Source organism: Sinocyclocheilus rhinocerous, unplaced genomic scaffold (assembly GCF_001515625.1).
Source record: "Sinocyclocheilus rhinocerous isolate Xijiao unplaced genomic scaffold, SAMN03320098_v1.1 scaffold3072, whole genome shotgun sequence".
Classification (NCBI taxonomy): Eukaryota; Metazoa; Chordata; class Actinopteri; order Cypriniformes; family Cyprinidae; genus Sinocyclocheilus; species Sinocyclocheilus rhinocerous.
In genome coordinates this window covers 49,042-54,626 of record NW_015653557.1, presented here as the reverse complement: position 1 = coordinate 54,626, position 5,585 = coordinate 49,042, and the positions used below count along the sequence as shown (strand labels likewise).

General features: G+C 36.6%; 1 long non-coding RNA gene across 1 annotated transcript in view; it reads right to left on the bottom strand.

Annotated features, from left to right (window-relative positions):
- Positions 1-2,286: 2,286 nt before the first annotated feature.
- Positions 2,287-5,585, bottom strand: part of LOC107716496 (uncharacterized) — a 4,437-nt gene continuing 1,138 nt past the window's right edge. The window contains exons 2-3 of the long non-coding RNA XR_001637216.1: positions 2,780-2,790; positions 2,287-2,426 (exon numbers count right to left, since the gene is read on the bottom strand). This is a non-coding gene — a long non-coding RNA (uncharacterized LOC107716496). The remainder of the gene's footprint in view (positions 2,427-2,779; positions 2,791-5,585) is intronic.

The window sequence follows — 5,585 nt, the reverse complement described above, 5'->3', positions numbered from 1 at the left end:
TTTTTTAGTTTGCCCAAAATTAACTGGAGACGCCGTCCGAGGCCACAAGGACCTGGTGGCACCCTAACAGTAGAGTAAGTATCGCGTGTAGTATGATTACATGTAGTACAAATATATATTTTTAAAAGTTATTCACTGCACACATTTCCTTTATTTTACAGTCAATACAGGCTGGTGGCATACAGGACAGTTCTGGAATGGATGCTGAAAGGAGAGAGATTGGGAAGACGAAACAGGAGGGTTCTTCCATCCTGTGTTGTCAGTGCCATCAGACAGTCATACCCTTCTCCATTAGGACATTATGTGGGCTTCAGAGAAGCAGAAGAGGCTTTTGGTCTTTTGAAGTACCGAGTCAGTGTTTACAAGTTGAACGTGCAAATACTAAGTCAAACACCGTTTACAAAAAAAGGGAGTTAAAAGGTAAAACAACGATGTCGGACGATTTTGAACTTGGAGGAGAAGATGAGATGGAGTTTTTCGCCCTGCCCTACCTTTTTGAACCGGAATACACAGAGGAAGAAATTAGGCAGATGGAGGAGACTGCTGCGGCGACACAAACCTCTCAAGCTTCGGGCAGACGAAGATCTAACGAGACGTGGTGGTGCACATGTGGCAAATGCCAACCATTGCCAACAGAGGAAGAATCTCAATGCTGCCACGACTGGACCATTTCAATTCCGCCATTAGAATCAGTCAGTGAGTCAGCTGGTGAGACCCTGTCTCCATCTCGCTGCATTACCGAACAAAATGGGTTTCCACCGCTACTGAGCAACAGCGTTTTAGAGGTGTTTTTTAGTTTGCCCAAAATTAACTGGAGACGCCGTCCGAGGCCACAAGGACCTGGTGGCACCCTAACAGTAGAGTAAGTATCGCGTGTAGTGTGATTACATGTAGTACAAATATATATTTTTAAAAGTTATTCACTAAACACATTTTTTTTATTTTACAGTCAATACAGGCTGGTGGCATACAGGATAGTTCTGGAATGGATGCTGAAAGGAGAGAGATTGGGAAGACGAAACAGGAGGGTTCTTCCATCCTGTGTTGTCAGTGCAATCAGACAGTCATACCCTTCTCCATCAGGACATTATGTGGGCTTCAGAGAAGCAGAAGAAGCTTTTGGTCTTTTGTAGGAATATTAATTGGAATTAGAATTACAATGTTACATTTTTGATAAACATTATAATTTGTTGTGGCTTGGGTAGTATTTGTATTTGTTACTTACTGTAATTGCTGTAGTTTTGTTACTTTCATATTCAATGTTATTTGTTGTTGTATATACATCAACACTACATACTTATTGATGTCTCACACATACATTTATTTGGAAGAATAAAACAAATTTGAGATAACTACAGTCGTTGATGTGTAATTGCAACTGATGTAGGGTACCATCAGTAAGGACCATATATTCACACTAACACAAGAAATACGTTTTTTTTTTTTACCAACGGTGTATTCTGTCGTTACCTCAATAAGGAAAAATTAGAAAAGCTATATAAAACAACATGAGTAATAATAGTAATTGTACATTAGACTCATAACATTTTTAAAGTAAATTAGTGTCCAAATCTTGATAAGCGCTTTGCAATTACTTCTTGTTTGTCAGGCCTTTGTTTTAGGGCTATGTTCTGTGGCAATGGGCGATGAGTCAAATGAGAAGAACATGTCCTTGTAAACAACGTTGGTGTCCAGCTGCCGCTGTAGAACTTTCTCAACCAGAGTCTCTCTAAATTTTTGAGTGGTTTGTTCAAAAATCACTTTGGCTAACCATTCTTTGGTATGTTTCGGGAAAACCACATTGTACCGAGGTACACCTATAATAAAAGAAAAAAGATGAAACATAACAGAATAAATTATACAAATTGTATTGATTACATTACTATAACAGAACATTCCCATTTGATTCTCAACTTTATGAACTCAAATCTATTGTCATTACCCTACATATTGAGAAATTTTTAGTAGTTATGCACAGTATGTTGTTTCCACTTACCAGTAGTGGTTGTGGCTTGCTGACGACCTACATTTTCATTGTGGTCAAGGATAGCTAGTTGTGTTCTTGCAACCATGGACACATAATGAAAATGCAGGTTCTTTGAGCAGTACTTCAGTATGACAGAATGAAACACCTACAGTTGTCCTAAAAATAAAAGAAAAATGTGTATCCGGTGTACCTACATGAACATGTGTATATAACTAACTTTACAGTGTGTTTGAAAAGAGCCATTTGCCTCAAATCCTTTAGAAGTCCTTTGTCCAGGACAAGACTCTGTAGTGTGTGAGTCTTTTCCAAGCCATTTTTTTCTTCGTTGCTGTTCCGGACTGAGATCATTGTGTCCACATTTTTTCGGCTTTCCTTCTTCAATCCAACTGTGCACACCTGTAATGTGAAAAAGAATGGACTTCCAATTCTCGATCAGTTCCTGTATAAATACATGAATACACAAAAAAGTAATTATTATAATAATGTATGAATTTTTAAACATAGAAAAATAGATGTTTGTGGTCCAGCAACCCCAATATTTAAAACCTTACAAGAACACAATTTAGCTCCCTATAAAGAACAAAGTCTAACAAACCATAGTAATTTATTTATTTTTTTATTTTTTTTACAAAAAATGCAGACTGTGTCCTGTTGTGGTTCAGGGACTCATATATAACATTAGTACAGTATAAAGGCTATTATGTCTACGTGACGCCCCCAAAAAGATAACACAAGTGTGTGTGTGTATATATTAAGAAATTAAAGTTAATATTAAAACATTAAAGAACTTACGTCAGGGTCACCTCCACAAGTTGCAGAGCAATACCATAGATGGTTGCAAATACTTCGTATCCATGGCTGCAGCTCTCGATTGTCCTTGTATCTTGACATGGAGCACAACTTTTTGGAAAGTCCTGAAAAACAATAATTTTAATTATCAAACAATGAAGAAGGAGTGACAATATAGTGCATACCAAGGTTAATTTAGTACTTCACGGTTTATTGTAGCAATTTTTTGATCCATGCAAACAACACATTTTATATTCCTACATAGGAATAAATAAGCTTTGAACTATGCTGCTTTTTGGATAATTCATGATTAATCTATCTCTCTCTCTCTCTCTCTATATATATATATATATAAAATTGAACTTGAGTAGTTTTACTAAGGGCATCCATCTCACATGAAATGTAACTATGTCAAACATATTCTACCTGCCTTCCTGATATAAATTACTATACATTTGATATGGTAATTAATACTGAGACACTAATTTGGGCAAAGAGCACTAATGACTTGTTTAAGACTTGAATCTTAAAGCTGAAGACTTGCAACTCGACTTGGACTTGCCTGTCTTGACTCGGGACTTGACTTGGGACTTGTCTGTCTTGACTCGGGACTTGACTCGAGACTTGAATGCAAAGACTCGAGACTTACTTGTGACTTGCAAAACAATGACTTGGTCCCACCTCTGTATATATATATATATATATATAGCAGTATTAATTTGTTGTGAGACAGTTACCTTTGACTACATGCCAAATATCAAATTTGTGGTGAATGTTGGGATATTCTACACGCATAATCTTTCTAATAGATGGCGATCTGTCAGTGGTCAGCACATCTATTTTGATTTCTTGCTCTTGTAGTGTGTTCACAGCCCTCTTGAAACCTACTGGCTCCATGGCCACAGAACTAGATGCTTCTGTAACCTGAAATGCAATACCATGCTAGATAAACAAGGTGTGTGTGTATTGTCGTTGATGTTCAAAATAACCAACATATTTTATTAAGTATTATTAAAAGCATTTTATATTGATCATAACATTGCATAAACTGCCAGTAATTTTACTGTACTTCACTTTAAAATACTGAACACTTACTAAGGTTACTTATAATTAATAACATATGGGATGTAGAATTATGTCATGTAAACTGACCTGCACCAACTCAAAGTGAACAATCTTCTCTGTTGTGTCATCCATTAAACTGTAAGTGTTGTATTTCGCCGAAAATCCAGGGCTAAAAGAACCACAAGTACAACACAATTCAGTATTGTTAAAATTTTCTAAAATTGTCCAAAAAATTTTATAATAACTACATTTACTTGCCTGTCTGACCTCCCATCTCCGGACAAATGAACTGGATCATGGAGTTCAGTTTGCAAATGTAAGTCATTAATTGCTGCTTTCTGTTGTTCTTGATATTCTTCATTAATGACTGGAATAAGATAACATTGCAAAAACTGCCAGTAATGTTACTGTACTTCACTTTAAAATACTGAACACTTACTAAGGTTACTTATAATTAATAACATACGGGATGTAGAATTATGTCATGTAAACTGACCTGCACCAACTCAAAGTGAGCAATCTTGTCTGTTGTGTCATCCATTAAACTGTAAGTGTTGTATTTCGCCGAAAATCCAGGGCTAAAAGAAGCACAAGTACAAAACATTTCAGTATTGTTAATTTTCTAAAATTGTCCAAAAAAATTAATAACTACATTTACTTGCCTGTCTGACCTCCCATCTCCGGACAAATGAACTGGATCATGGAGTTCAGTTTGCAAATGTAAGTCATTAATTGCTGCTTTCTGTTGTTCTTGATATTCTTCATTAATGACTGGAATAAGGTAGGAAGACTTAATGTCATGGTAAGTGGTTTTATGGGGTATTTGAAGGTTGAGCAAAGTGGCCCAATCAGTGATGTCTGTATATGTTGCTCCAGTGAATAGTGTGCATGCAGAAACAAGAAGATTATTAGCGGGTATTCCCCTAATATCAGTGCATGAACTCCACTTTCCCTTGTGTTTTTTTTCACATTCCCAGTGAACACGGAGAACACTTCCCACAGTTGCTTTTCTGGTCTTTGTTATTACTGATCCACATTCTTGATATGTTTTGAAAAGCTCCATGACATTGGGCTCGTTGACAATCCATTTTATCTGTTTCCAATGCATTTCACATTCCTCATCTTCTAGCTTGGGGCAGACGTTGATGTTGAACTCTAAGATCTAACTAAGAAACTAAGATCTTTCTTGTCCGATGGAGGATCTATGGAAAGCATGCTAACATCAAGCTCCAAACTTTCTTCAAATTGCTCTTCCGTCTGTTCTGGTTGATTATACACGGGAGGCTGTGAAATTACATGGATTAAAGTTGGTTTATAATATAACTGAATATAAATTAGTAATGTAAATAGTAGATTTAATACATTTATTACAGTATATCTGTGCATTTTTAAGGATACAACATCACCAAATTATTAAATACTACATTTTTAGAAATTAATTTATCAATGTATAACACAAAAGCATAATTGACCATAATTTCACTTTGTTAACTGGTCACAAATGATGGTACTTACAGACTGGTGGGAGTGTATTGCAGGGAGGGCATAATATGTCCCAGATGTTGAGGGTTTTGTCCTCTTTCCAACACTTTCAGGACTTGTGAGCACTAAACAAAGTTTAGACTGAGCATCTGCAAACTGTCTCGTGGTAGCTCCTGGACCAGAGTCCTGATGCTTTGCTGGTGTTGACTGTGGAACATTAGCCAAAAACACTCCTGCTCCCTGGACCTCCAGCTCAGCGTCA